We start from the raw sequence: 15,058 nt of genomic DNA on the forward strand, positions 1-15,058 counted from the left end.
TCTCCTTCTCCAAAGAGGCCTCCAGCTCCGTAATCCTAGCAGCCTTCAGCTCACTAATCTTCTCGAACTCGGACTGAGCCTTCTCAAGTCGGGAGCTGGTCGCGCCAATGGGGGATTTCTTGAACTCCCGGGCAATAGCAGCATGAAGACTGGCCATCCGAACACAACTCCGCGCCATATACTGAAAATGATGCTCCATAGACACGTCATCAGTAGAGATAAAAGTCTGAGGGAGAATATGCTGTTCAATCCAACCGAGAGCATCGAAATCCTTATCATTAAAACCCGCAAGCTCTTGAGAGGTCTTCTGCTTCTTGGGGGGAGGACCCGAGAACGGGGGAGGAGAAGAGGTAGCAGGCCCGGAGGTCGGAGGATCTTGACTTATAGCTCGGAACTGGGGAGTCGGAATAGTCTTCGACCGAGTCTGAACACCCACAGTAGTCTTCTGCGGAGAAGATCGGGCAGAAGCCGCCCCAGCCTCGATATTTCGAGCAGCCACAGATTTCTTCGTCCGACGAAGAAACTTCATGGAATCCGCCTGAGAAGACATCTCTGCAGAAATAAAAAGAAAAGGATTACCACAACAGAAATTCCACCAAAACAAGCAAAACCAAAATACTAAGAAAAGATGAATCTCGAAGAGGTCGGGAACTACCTAACTCGGAACGGAGAAGGCTTGGATCTCCCAACATTTTCTTCGTGTCCAAGTGAGGTGCCCAACCCCATAAACTGCTCACCACACCCACAAAAGCCTGCTCCACCTCATCTAGACTCTCAAAAGTATACTTAGCAGACACTACATTCTCCTGCCAACAAAGAGGAAAAGAAGGCTCCCCACTCTCATCTAGAAAGAAAGGTCGGACGTCTCCAGTAGCCCGAACCTTGAAATAAAAATTCTTAAAATCATGAAAGGACTCATCATACAGGGTACAAAACTTCCTTCCCTGGTTAGCCCTAAAAGAAACCCAAGATACCTTCCCTCCACCCGACCCCGGCTTCGTCAACACAAACAAATAGGAAAATAAAGCAAGTGAGGGAGAGACGCCCAAAAACTGACACAAAAGTTGAAACAGCTTTAAAAACGCCCAAGAATTCGGATGGAGCTGCGTAGGGGCAAGGTTACAAGACCACAACACCTCGGACTCCAGATCGGTAAAGGGAAGTCGGACATTCAGCTTAGAGAAAAAACAATCATAAGCATAAAAGAAGATCTTCTCGGAACTATCTAAAGGCGGGAAGCACACTCTCTCCTCGGATTCCGGGGCTACTAGTTCATAATCCCTCTCAGACTCTCTATTCTCACATATGCTACAGTGCCTACGGAACCTAGCCAAATATTCAGAATCTACCACAGAAGGGACTTTTAGGGGAAGAGGGTCTACCCAACCAAGACCACTTGGAATCTTGGTCGACATCGCTTGAAGAACCTTTCGAGACATGAAACTCTTACCTACAAAGAAGAAGTACAACAGCAAGCAAAAATCACATAAAGCAGACAGCGAAAACCCGTTCAGCCAAGCAAGAAACAAAAACCCAACAAAAGAAAATACGGCAACCCGGAACAAAGTACCAGAAAAACAAAAAGAGCCCCCCCCATATACAAACAAAGCAATGGCGGCGCCTCTTTTGGGGCAACCCAGGCATAAAGAAAGAAGAAACAGACAAAGAGCCACACAAAAGAACAGAAAGCATATGTAAGCATATGTACACAAAGAAAAGAGACGGGAACAAACCTGGAAGAAAGAAAGAAGACGACGAGCTCCGAAGCAAGGAGAATGAAACGGCGGCACAGAGGAAACCCCGGAAAGACGCACGGAAAGATTCGGGGAAGAAGAACAAAGAGAAAGAAGAAGCGGTGCTCGAAAAAGAGATGGCGAAAACTTAGAAAAACAGGAAGGAACAGAATAAACGAAGAAAAAGGAAGGGAGCAAATAAATAATGCCTTCACAGAGCCCGAACGGAAATCGAGGAGAAACGGTAAAATGCAATAAATGCAGGAACGGACATTTTTTGAAATTTGAAAAACAACTATGCCCGAGCTCGACCTCCCAAAAAGGACGAACTCGGGCAGGGGCACTGTTCATACCCTGACCGAGCTCCTCCAACTCGGCAAAATCCATGAAAGGTCCGACCTCGTCCCAAGGCCCACGCCTGAGGTCGGACCTCGGACAATAAAGCTAAGAAGGCCCATCAAAAGGAACGCAGCCCAAAACCTAAAGGCCGAAAAAAGGCCAAGGAAAGGCGGTTCCACAAAGATAGAGGTAAAACTCCCAAAAGATAAGATAAGATAAGAATATCTTATCCAGGGAAGATCACGACCAACTACTATAAATACACTGGAGCACCCAGGTATGGCATTCATTCCACATTCTACACATATCTGCTTGGACCCATGCTAACTTAAGCATCGGAGTGTCATTGCAGGTACAACCACCAACCGCCAACACATCAAGCTCGGGTCCCTGACCCCCACCTCGGGCATCTCCAGACGACCGAGCTACACGTTTCAGGTAACCCTCGGAACACCAGCAATATCAAGCAAGTCAAGAAGCACCAAGATAATCCAAGAAAGTCTCAACAATTGAGTAGAAAAATTCAACACCATTATTAAAATAAGAAACTTAGAAAAGAAAATAAGAAAAAGCTATAAAAACAAAATTAAAATGCAATGAATGGAAATAGAAAATGCAATAAACAAAAGAAAATAAAAAATGAGAAAAATAAGAAGTGGAATATTGAAGAAAGAGAGAAGAAGAAAGTAAGAAAGGAAAAAGAGAGAATAAGAAAGGAGAGAAGAAGGAAGAAGAAAGAAAAAGAAAGAAGAAGAAATAGGGGAGATGATGTGTGGAAAACAATCCAACACAAAACTCACCGGCAAGTGTACCGGGTCACATCATGTAATAATAACTCGCATGAGTGAGGTCGATCCCATAGGGATTGAAGGATTGAGCAATTTTAGTTAGGTGGTTGATTTGAGTGATTTGTATTCAACAGAAGCTAAATTGCATGAAATTTAAAGGGAGAGGGGAAATTGATAGTAAATTAAAGTGTAGGAGAATTAAAGAGCTAATCTTAAAGAACAAGTAATGTAAATGGCTGAAACTTAGATTGCAAGAAATGTAAATGGCTGAAGCTTAAAATGCAAGAGAACTAAATGACCGAATCTAAATTGCTGAGAAATGTAAATTGCTTGAAGAGTAAAGGGATTTGGGAGCTGGGATTCAGAAATTAACAAGAAAAGGTAAAGTGCAATTAATCAGAGAACTAGAAGATGAAATGAGTTGCAGACAATCTAAACAGAAATGGAAAATTTCTTGAAGAAACAAAACAGAAATGAAACTCAGCTTAATTACAAAATGAAGTTGAAAATCTCAGGGGATCAAAGAGACTAGAAAACAAATCCAGATCTCAATTCCTTCCTTGATCCAACAAAGAACAATTGCAGAAGAAGTAAAAATGAAAGCAGTAAAGGAAATTCAGATTTAATTTTCAATTCACTAAGATTATGCAGAAGAAGAACAAAGAGAATTTCGATCAAGATTTGGAACAGAATTCATCCAATCTTAATTCAAAATTTCAAAGTAGAAAATAAGAAATGTAGAAGCAAGAACAATGAAAAAGAAAACCCAGATCTCAATCCCAATTTCTCAAATTCAAGTGAAAACTAAAATGAGCTAAAAATAAAATAAAAATAAAATGAAAAGAATGTCCTCTCTAAATCAAACTAACTCCTATTTATACACTTTCAATTTTTTATCTTCGAGCCTTGAATTGGGCTTTTGGCCTTGATGGAATTGGGTTGAAGATGACTCCAATTGATTGCTCTTGGTCTTGAGAAGAGATTCGTGTGAGAATTGGATGCTCGTGCTTCAAGTTTGAGTCAACGTTTGAAGGCCAACGTTGACTCAAACGTCTTCTAGGAATAACCAGGAAAAACCAGAAACTGCAGCTGTCACTGGCGTTTGACCCAACGTTGGAAGGCCAACGTCTGCCGATCCACGCGTACGCGTACCGTGCGCTTCCGCGCACATTGCTGAAAATGCTCATCCGTGCGTACGCGCACTGTGCGCTTAAGCGTGCATCGATATTTTTCCCATGCACGCGTACGCGGCATTGACGTGTGCGCGTCGATTCCACTTTTTCCAATTTCAATTCTGGGCTAGGCGTCGCGGGTGTTGGAGGTAGCGTTTGAGGTAACATTGGACCTTCAACGTTCAGTTGTTGCACATACGCGCACCGTGCGCCTCTGTGCAGATGATCCAAAAATACACGTTTGCGCGTATGCATGCTGTACGCTTCCGCGTGGATGCCAAAATCGCGCGTACGCGGCATGTACGCATACGCGTAGCTTAAAATTTCTTTGGCCCAGAATTGATCATTTTCTCACCACGTTGGGGTTAACATTAGACCCCCAACGCCATCCCAAACGTGAGTTTTAGCAAATTTTATGTTCTGTTTCTCTTCTCCAAGTCTCTATCCTCTCCATGCTCTTTCTTCAACCTTCCTCTATGCTTTTCTTCACCTATCATCAACCAATAAATGCATCAAAGCCTTGCTAGAGTCATGAGAATTGTTATCATTCTTAACACACAAGTAATTATGGCATAATTCTCATGAAATTGCATCATATTAATCATAATTGGATGAATCTAGGTATGCATGAATTTCTACCCAAATGGCTTATAACTCAAGAAAGTGCATAAAACCTAATGAAACAAGTGAAAATGCTTGAAAAGCTAGCATAAGATAACTTGTCATCACAACACCAAACTTAAACCTTGCTTGTCCCCAAGCAAGCACTAAACATAAGAGAAAATGAAATGAAACAGAGAAGTATGCATGTCCTTATTTAGCAGATAATTGAACTTGGTTCATGGGATTTTATGCATATCAATGTAACTCATTTATTACTTGCTGATAGATAAGAAATATTTCTTTAAAGGTTCATTAGAGTTGCTGCTACAATGCCTTACTTTTGCTTGATCCCTTACTAGTTTTTCCTTCCTTATTTTGCTTAGAAAGCATATTTATTAATGAAAGCTTGGTGGCAAAAGTTGCAGCAGCCTTTGTCTTAGTTTTTCTCAACATTTCTTCACCACAGACACATGGCTCACATTTTCTTCCTAGGAGCATTGATGCCCAGCATCTCTTTAGATCACTAAGTTTTTTGTAGCTAGGTTACTCTTGATAGTGGAATTTCAGTTGGCAATCCCAGATCAGTTGATCCAAGTGGCCAAGTTTTGAAATACTCCTCAAAACTTACTTGTCCAAGCATATCCTAGTACAAAAACACCACAGTCATAGGTCATAGGGTCCAAGCTATTGGTGTCTAGCCTTATTGTCTGTTTCTTTGCCCATTCTTGGCTTTTCTTTTTCTTTTTGTTTTGCTTCATTCTCAAGGGAATTTCATTGATAAAAGACTTTATAGCAGCAAACTAATTCACACTTCAAAGAACATGTTATTATGTAGCTTTTGTTATTTGAGCTAACCATTAAATCAAACAAATACCACCACTGAATGTCATTCTAACTTCTACAACATTGAACATTTACTTTCTACTTCAAACATTTTTCTTTTATTCATGCAGCAGGGAAACAAAACAAAATTCAAGCTAATGAGTAACAACACTATAATGCAAGCTAGCATTTTTGGCAAACATCTCCACTTACACCTAGTTAAACACTTTAGCAAGATATATAGGAATCTCTAAGTTAAAACACTTCACAGCAACCAAGGATTAAGTGTTGATATAACCTATTGGGAATCCCTCTTAGCTTTTCCTTCTGTCATCATTATTTCTCTCTGTTGTTCCTCCTTTGGGTGATGATGTAGATCCCTTTCGCAGATTGAATATTTTTCTGCATAATCCTTAGAAGTTGCTTGTCTCTCAAGCCCTTAGGCAACTGGTTAGTATGCAAAAACTTTTTTGTAGGCTTTTGAGCTTATTTTGGGTGTGTGAACACCAAACTTAATTCCTTGCCAACATTTCTTATGCAACCAGTCAACCACACGTATATATATGAAACCTTTTTCCCCTTTATGCAGAAGGTGAGAATGTGTTTTAAACAAGATTTTGGTGGAACACCAAACTTAACATCCTTCATTCTTCCTTAAATTGTTTTGATGTGCGACACCAAACTTATCTCCTTGCAATACAGATAAAGCCACTCAACCTTTTTATTGAAATAACTATGAAAAGAAACTACCTCAGGTTGGGTTTCCTCTCAACAAGCGCTTCTTTATTGTCACTAGCTTGAAAACTTGTTCTTTGATCATGGAGGCTGAAAATCATAGTGCCTCAGCTTTTCTCCTTGATGAGCGGATAATTTATAGGCTTTTTGGCATTGTTTTTAGGTAGTTTTTAGTAGGTTCTAGCTACTTTTTGGGATGTTTTTATTAGTTTTAATGCAAAATTCATATTTCTGGTCTTTACTATGCGTTTGTATGTATTTCTATAATTTCAGGTATTTTCTGGCTGAAATTGAGGGACCTGAGCAAAAATCTGATTCAGATGCTGACAAAGGACTGCTGATGCTGTTGGATTCTGACCTCCCTGCACTCGAAGTGGATTTTCTGTAGCTACAGAACTCCAAATGGTGCGCTCTTAATTGCGTTGGAAAGTAGACATCCAGGACTTTCCAGCAATATATAATGGTTCATACTTTTCTCGCGTTTTGAAGACACAAACTGGCGTTCAAACGTCCCTTCTCTGCTCTATTTTGAAGTCAAAACGCCAGAGCTGGCATAAAAGTTGGAGTTAAACGCCCAAACTGGCACCAAAGCTGGCATTTAACTCCAAAAGAAGTCTCTATACATGTAAAGCTCAATGCTTATCCCAAGCACACACCAAGTGGGCCCGGAAGTGGATTTCTGCATCATTTACCTATTTTATAAACCCTAGTAGCTAGTTTCATTATAAATAGGACCTCTTACTATTGTATTTTCATCTTGGAACATATTTGAACCATTGTTCACGTTTTGGGAGGCTGGCCACTCGGCCATGCCTACCCTATTTTCACTTATGTATTTTCAACGGTGGAGTTTCTACACACCATAGATTATGGTGTGGAGCTCTGCTGTTTCTCGAGTATTAATGCAATTACTATTGTTCTTCTATTCAATTCATGCTTATTCTTGTTCTAAGATATTCACTCACACTTTAACCTGATGAATGTGATGATTCGTGACACTCATCATCATTCTCACCTATGAACGCGTGACTGACAACCACTTCTGTTCTACTAAAGATTGAGCGTGTATCTCTTAGCCTCCATCCCGAAAGATCGGAGTCTTTGTAGTATAAGCTAGAATTATTGGCGGCCATTCCTGAGATCCGGAAAGTCTAAACCTTGTCTGTGGTATTCCGAGTAGGATCTGGAAAGGGATGACTGTGACAAACTTCAAACTCGCGAGTGTTGGGTGTAGTGACAGACGCAAAAGGATCACTGGATTCTATTCCAACATGATCAGGAACCGACAGATGATTAGCCGTGTGGTGACAGCGTATTTGGACCATTTTAATTGAGGACGGGAGGTAGCCATTGACGCCAGTGAAACCCGAGCATACAGCTTGCCATGGAAAGGAGTACGAAGGATTGGATGAAGGCAGTAGGAAAGCAGAGATTCAAAAGGAGCAAAGCATCTTCATACAGTTATCTGAAATTCTCACCAATGAATTATATAAGTATCTCTATCTTTACTTTATGTTTTATTTATCTTTTAATTATGAAAACTCTATCACCCATTTGAATCCGCCTGACTGAGATTTACAAGGTGACCATAGCTTGCTTCAAGCGGACAATCTCCGTGGGATCGACCCTTACTCACATAAGGTATTACTTGGACGACCCAGTGTACTTGCTAGTTAGTTGTGCGGAGTTGTGACAAAGTGTGATTCACGTTTAAGAGCACCAAGTCTATTGGCGCCATTGTGATGATCACAATTTCGTGCACCACTTCTCTTACTGTGAACTTCCTTCCGGTCTCCTCTTTGATGATCTCTAGATGTTCAACTGAAAGGACCCGGTTCACAGTGTAGTATTCAGATAATTGTGGAGCCACCTTTATTGGTTGGGTGTTTAACACCACTTTATCCCCTGGTGAAAAGCCTTTAGTGGGGATTTTCTTATTTCTCCACCTTCTTGGCCTCTTCTTCTTTTCTTTCTCAAAAGATAATCCATGCCTTGGTGGTTCTCTATTTAGGGTGTTGAGTTTCTCATCTGGGAGTTTTGGATCTAGCTCCTCCTTGATTTCTTTGGTCTATTGCACCATCTCTACTGCTTTCAAGCATGGATTTAGAAGTCTTTTTCAAATCTTTTTCAAAATAAATTTCAATCATATCTTTTCAAACATATCTTTTTCAAATCATCTCTTTTTCAAAATCAATTTCAAAATCTTTTCTAACCTCTTATCTTTTCAAAATTGATTTTCAAATCTTTTTCAACTAACTAATTGACTTTATGTTTGTTTTACTATTTCTTATCTTTTTCAAAACCACAACCAATTTTTCAAAATTTATTTTAAATTTTATTCTTTTTATTTTCGAAAATTATCCCCCCTTCTCTTATCTTTTTTTTTGTTTTCTATTTAAACACTAACATTCCTCCTCCATTGTCAATTCGAACTCCATCTCTCTTTGTGTGTTCGAATTCTTCCTTACCTACCTCATCCTTCCATTCTTGTTTTCCTCTGACACCTAAAGGAATCTCTATATTGTGACATAGAGGATTCCATATTTTTTTTGTCTTCTTCTCTTTCATATGAGCAGGAACAAAGATAAAGGCATACTTGTTGAAGCTGATCCTGAACCTGAAAGGACTCTGAAGAGGAAGCTAAGAGCAGCTAAAGCACAAAACTCTGAAGAGGACCTCACTAAAATTTTCGAAAAGGAAGCAGCAAAAGAAATAATTATGGCCAAACCAAACAACAATGCAAGGAAGATGCTTGGTGATTTTATTACACCAACTTCCAACTTCTATGGAAGAAGCATCTCAATCCCTGCCATAGGAGCAAACAATTTTGAGCTAAAGCCTCAATTAGTTTCTCTACTGCAACAGAACTACAAGTTTTATGGACTTCCATCAAAAGACCCTTATCAGTTCTTACCTGAGCTCTTGCAGATATGTGATACTGTTAAGACCAATGGAGTTGATCCTGAAGTCTACAAGATTATGCTTTTCCCTTTTGTTGTAAGAGACAGAGCCAGAACATGGTTGGATTCACAACCTAAGGAAAGCCTGAACTCTTAGGATAAGCTGGTCAGTGCTTTCTTGGCAAAATTTTTTCCACCTCAAAAGATGAGCAAGCTTAGAGTGGAAATCCAAACCTTCAGACAGAAGGAAGGTGAATCCCTCTATGAAGCTTGGGAAAGATATAAGCAATTGATCAAAAGGTATCCTACTGACATGCTTCCAGAATGGAGAATCATATGTATATTCTATGATGGTCTGTCTGAGTTGTCAAAACTGTCATTGGACCATTTTGCAGGAGGATATCTTCATTTGAAAACCCTACAGAAGCTCAGGAACTCATTGAAATGGTTGCAAATAACCAGTTCATGTACACCTCTGAGAGGAATCCTGTGAACAATGGGACGCCTCAAAAGAAGGGAGTTCTTGAAATTGATGCTCTGAATGCCATACTTGCTCAGAACAAAATATTGACCCAACAAGTCAATATGATCTCTCAGAGTCTGAATGGATTACAAAATGCATCCAATAGTACTAAAGAAGCATCTTCTGAAGAAGAAGCTTATGATCCTGAGAACCCTGCAATGGCAGAGGTGAATTATATCGGTGAAGCCTTTGGCAACACCTATAATCCTTCATGGAAAAATCATCCAAATTTTTCATGGAAGGATCAACAGAAGCAAGGCTTTAATAATAACAATGGTGGAAGAAATAGGTTTAGCAATAGCAAACCTTTCCCATCATCATCTCAGCAACAGACAGAGCATTCTAAGCATAATCTTTCTAAGGCCACTCTTAGTTTCATGACTGAAACAAGATCCTCCATTAGAAATTTGGAGACACAAGTGGGCCAGCTGAGTAAAAAGGTTACTGAAACTCCTCCTAGCACTCTCCCAAGCAATACAGAAGAGAACCCCAAAGTAGAGTGCAAGGCCATTGACGTAATCAAAATGGCCGAACCTGGGAAGGAGGAGGAGGATGTGAATCCCAATGAGGAAGACCTCAGGGAATGTCCAGTGGTCAGTAAGGAATACCCTGTGATGGGTGTTTTTGCGGAAAAACGAATTTCCAACACACAAATCCAACCGGCAAGTATACCGGGTCGCATCAAGTAGTAATAACTCACTTAGAGTGAGGTCGATCCCACAGGGATTGATGGATCAAGCAACTTTAGTGGGTGATTAGTTTAGTCAAGCTAACATTGATGATTTGAGTGAAAAGTGACCAACAGAATTATAAATGACAGGAAATTTAAAGTTGCAGAAAGTAAAATTGCATAAAACTTAAAGTGCAAGAAAGTAAAATAGCTGAAACTTAAATTGCACGAAATGTAAATTGCATCAAATGTAAAGGGGATTGGGTGCAGGAAATTTAAAGGAAAGCGATAAGCAACACTTAGAATAATTGCAGAATAGTTAAATTGCATGAAAAGTAAAAGGGATTGGGTACTGGGAATTAAAACTTCAACAAGAAAATGTAAAGTGCAATCAAGCAAAGAAGTAAAAGATGAAGTAAGTGCAGCAGATTCAAACAGAAATGAAAAATTGCTTGAAGAACAAGACAGAAAGAAACTTAGCTCAATTGTAAAATCTAAAAGAGAATTTGAGGATCCAAGAAGAGCAATGAACCCAGGAAGCAAATCTGGATCTCAATTCTCCTTTGCTCAGTGGTGTGCGAAATTGTGATCACTACTTTTCACAACTCAAATAATCCCTAGTAATGGCCCCAAAAACTTGGTGCTCAATACCATGGCATAAACACAACTTTGCACAACTAACCAGCAAGTGCACTGGGTCGTCCAAGTAATAAACCTTACGCGAGTAAGGGTCGATCCCACGGAGATTGTTGGTATGAAGCAAGCTATGGTCACCTTGTAAATCTTAGTCAGGCAGACTCAAATGGGTATAGTGATATACGAATAAAGCATAAAGATAAAGATAGAGGTACTTATGTAATTCATTGGTAGGAACTTCAGATAAGCGTATGAAGATGCCTTCCCTTCCGTCTCTCTGCTTTCCTACTGTCTTCATCCAATCCTTCTTACTCCTTTCCATGGCAAGCTTATGCAAGGGTTTCACCATTGTCAGTGGCTACCTCCCATCCTCTCAGTGGAAATGTTCAACGCACCCTGTCACGGCACAGCTATCCATCTGTCGGTTCTCAATCAGGCCGGAATAGAATCCAGTGATTCTTTTGCGTCTGTCACTAACGCCCCGCCTTCAGGAGTTTGAAGCACGTCACAGTCATTCAATCATTGAATCCTACTCAGAATACCACAGACAAGGTTAGACCTTCCGGATTCTCTTGAATGCCGCCATCAGTTCTTGCCCATACCACGAAGATTCCGGTTAAAGAACCCAAGAGATAAACATTAGAGCCTTGTTTGCTTGTAGAACAGAGTGGTTGTCAGTCACTTGTTCATAAGTGAGAATGATGGTGAGTGTCACATAATCATCACATTCATCATGTTCTTGGGTGCAAATGAATATCTTGGAACAAGAACAAGAGGGATTAAATAGAAGAACAATAGTAATTGCATTAATACTCGAGGTACAGCAGAGCTCCACACCTTAATCTATCGTGTGTAGAAACTCCACCGTTGAAAATACATAAGAACAAGGTCTAGGCATGGCCGAATGGCCAGCCTCCCAATGATCTAAGATAGCATAAAATGAAGATAGCTACCCAGATATCTCAATACAATAGTAAAAGGTCCTACTTATAGAAAACTAGTAGCCTAGGGTGTACAGAGATGAGTAAATGACATAAAAATCCACTTCCGGGCACACATGGTGTGTGCTTGGGCTGAGCAATGAAGCAATTTCGTGTAGAGACTCTTCTTGGAGTTAAACGCCAGCTTTTATGCCAGTTTGGGCGTTTAACTCCCATTTAGGTGCCAGTTCCGGCGTTTAACGCTGGAATTTCTGAGGGTGACTTTGAATGCCGGTTTGGGCCATCAAATCTTGGGCAAAGTATGGACTATCATATATTGCTGGAAAGCCCAGGATGTCTACTTTCCAACGCCGTTGAGAGCGCGCCAATTGGGCTTCTGTAGCTCCAGAAAATCCACTTCGAGTGCAGGGAGGTCAGAATCTAACAGCATCTGCAGTCCTTTTCAGTCTCTGAATCAGGTTTTTGCTCAGGTCCCTCAATTTCAGCCAGAAAATACCTGAAATCACAGAAAAACACACAAACTCATAGTAAAGTCCAGAAAAGTGAATTTTAACTAAAAACTAATAAAAATATACTAAAAACTAAACCAAATATACTAAAAACATACTAAAAACAATGCCAAAAAGCGTATAAATTATCCGCTCATCACAACACCAAACTTAAATTGTTGCTTGTCCCCAAGCAACTGAAAATCAAATAAGATAAAAAGAAGAGAATATACTATAGACTCCAAATTATCAATAAAACTTAGCTCCAAATTAGATGAGCGGGACTAGTAGCTTTTTGCCTCCGAACAGTTTTGGCATCTCACTTTATCCTTTGAAATTCAGAATGATTGGCTTCTTTAGGAACTCAAAATCCAGATAGTGTTATTGATTCTCCTAGTTAGGTATGATGATTCTTGAACACAGCTACTTATTGAGTCTTGTCCGTGGCCCAAAGCATTATGTCTTCCAGTATTACCACCGGATACATACATGCCACAGACACATAATTGGGTGAACCTTTTCAGATTGTGACTCAGCTTTGCTAGAGTCCCCAATTAGAGGTGTCCAGGGTTCTTAAGCACACTCTTTTTGCCTTGGATCACAACTTTATTTCTTTCTTTTTCTTTTTCTCCCCTTTTTTTTCGCTTTTTCTTCTTCTTTTTTTTTCTGTATTCACTGCTTTTTCTTGCTTCAAGAATCATTTTTATGATTTTTCAGATCCTCAGTAACATGTCTCCTTTTTCATCATTCTCTCAAGAGCCAACAATTTTAACATTCATGAACAACAAATTCAAAAGACATATGCACTGTTCAAGCATACATTCAGAAAACAAAAAGTATTGTCACCACATCAAACTAATTAAGCTAGTTTTAAAGATGAATTCGAAATCCTGTACTTCTTGTTCTTTTGTGATGAAAACAGTTTTCATTTAAGAAAGGTGATGGATTCATAGGACATTCATAACTTTAAGGCATAGACACTAAGACACTAATGATCATAAGACACAAACATGGACAAACATAAGCATGAAAATTCGAAAAACAAGAAAATAAAGAACAAGGAGATTAAAGAACGGGTCCACCTTAGTGATGGCGGCTTGTTCTTCCTCTTGAAGGTCTTATGGAGTGCTTGAGCTCCTCAATGTCTCTTCCTTGCCTTTGTTGCTCCTCTCTCATGATTCCTTGATCTTCTCTAATTTCATGGAGAAGGATGGAATGTTCTTGGTGCTCCACCCTTAATTGTCCCATGTTGGAACTCAATTCTCCTAGAGAGGTGTTCAGTTGCCCCCAATAGTCTTGTGGAGGAAAGTGCATCCCTTGAGGTATCTCAGGGATTTCATGATGAGTAGGGTCTCTTGTTTGCTCCATCCTTTTCTTAGTGATGGGCTTGAGGTCATGCCTTCTCAGTTGAACCGGCTTTCCTCTTGAATCTCTCTTCCATTGAGCGCCCTCTTCACAAATGTCTGTGAGGACTTGGTCCAACCTTTGATCAAAGTTGACCCTTCTTCATGGCCACAACTTCATAGAAGTGGTCTTGATGCACCCTTGAGATGAATCTCTCCATCTCCCATGACTCGGAGGTGGAAGCTTTTGCCTTCCCTTTGATCAAAAATACACGTTTGCGCGTATGCATGCTGTACGCTTCCGCGCGGATGCCAAAATCGCGCGTACGTGGCATGTACGCATACGCGTAGCTTAAAATTTCTTTGGCCCAGAATTGATCATTTTCTCACCACGTTGGGGTTAACGTTAGACCCCCAACGCCATCCCAAACGTGAGTTTTAGCAAATTTTATGTTCTGTTTCTCTTCTCCAAGTCTCTATCCTCTCCATGCTCTTTCTTCAACCTTCCTCTATGCTTTTTTTCACCTATCATCAACCAATAAATGCATCAAAGCCTTGCTAGAGTCATGAGAATTGTTATCATTCTTAACACACAAGTAATTATGGCATAATTCTCATGAAATTGCATCATATTAATCATAATTGGATGAATCTAGGTATGCATGAATTTCTACCCAAATGGCTTATAACTCAAGAAAGTGCATAAAACCTAATGAAACAAGTGAAAATGCTTGAAAAGCTAGCATAAGATAACTTGTCATCACAACACCAAACTTAAACCTTGCTTGTCCCCAAGCAAGCACTAAACATAAGAGAAAAATGAAATGAAACAGAGAAGTATGCATGTCCTTATTTAGCAGATAATTGAACTTGGTTCATGGGATTTTATGCATATCAATGTAACTCATTCATTACTTGCTGATAGATAAGAAATATTTCTTTAAAGGTTCATTAGAGTTGCTGCTACAATGCCTTACTTTTGCTTGATCCCTTAACAGTTTTTCCTTCCTTATTTTGCTTAGAAAGCTTATTTATTAATGAAAGCTTGGTGGCAAAAGTTGCAGCAGCCTTTGTCTTAGTTTTTCTCAACATTTCTTCACCACAGACACATGGCTCACATTTTCTTCCTAGGAGCATTGATGCCCAGCATCTCTTTAGATCACTAAGTTTTTTGTAGCTAGGTTATTCTTGATAGTGGACTTTCAGTTGGCAATCCCAGATCAGTTGATCCAAGTGGCCAAGTTTTGAAATACTCCTCAAAACTTACTTGTCCAAGCATATCCTAGTACAAAAACACCACAGTCATAGGTCATAGGGTCCAAGCTATTGGTGTCTAGCCTTATTGTCTGTTTCTTTGCCCATTCT

At 39.9% G+C, this 15,058-nt stretch overlaps 1 non-coding gene across 1 annotated transcript; it reads right to left on the reverse strand.

Moving 5' to 3' along the window:
- Positions 1-9,303: 9,303 nt before the first annotated feature.
- LOC130937879 (small nucleolar RNA R71) lies at positions 9,304-9,411 on the reverse strand. Its single transcript, XR_009069072.1, has one exon. It is a non-coding gene; the product is annotated as a small nucleolar RNA R71 (small nucleolar RNA).
- Positions 9,412-15,058: the final 5,647 nt, after the last annotated feature.

Source organism: Arachis stenosperma, chromosome 6, assembly GCF_014773155.1.
Source record: "Arachis stenosperma cultivar V10309 chromosome 6, arast.V10309.gnm1.PFL2, whole genome shotgun sequence".
NCBI classification, from domain to species: domain Eukaryota; kingdom Viridiplantae; phylum Streptophyta; class Magnoliopsida; order Fabales; family Fabaceae; genus Arachis; species Arachis stenosperma.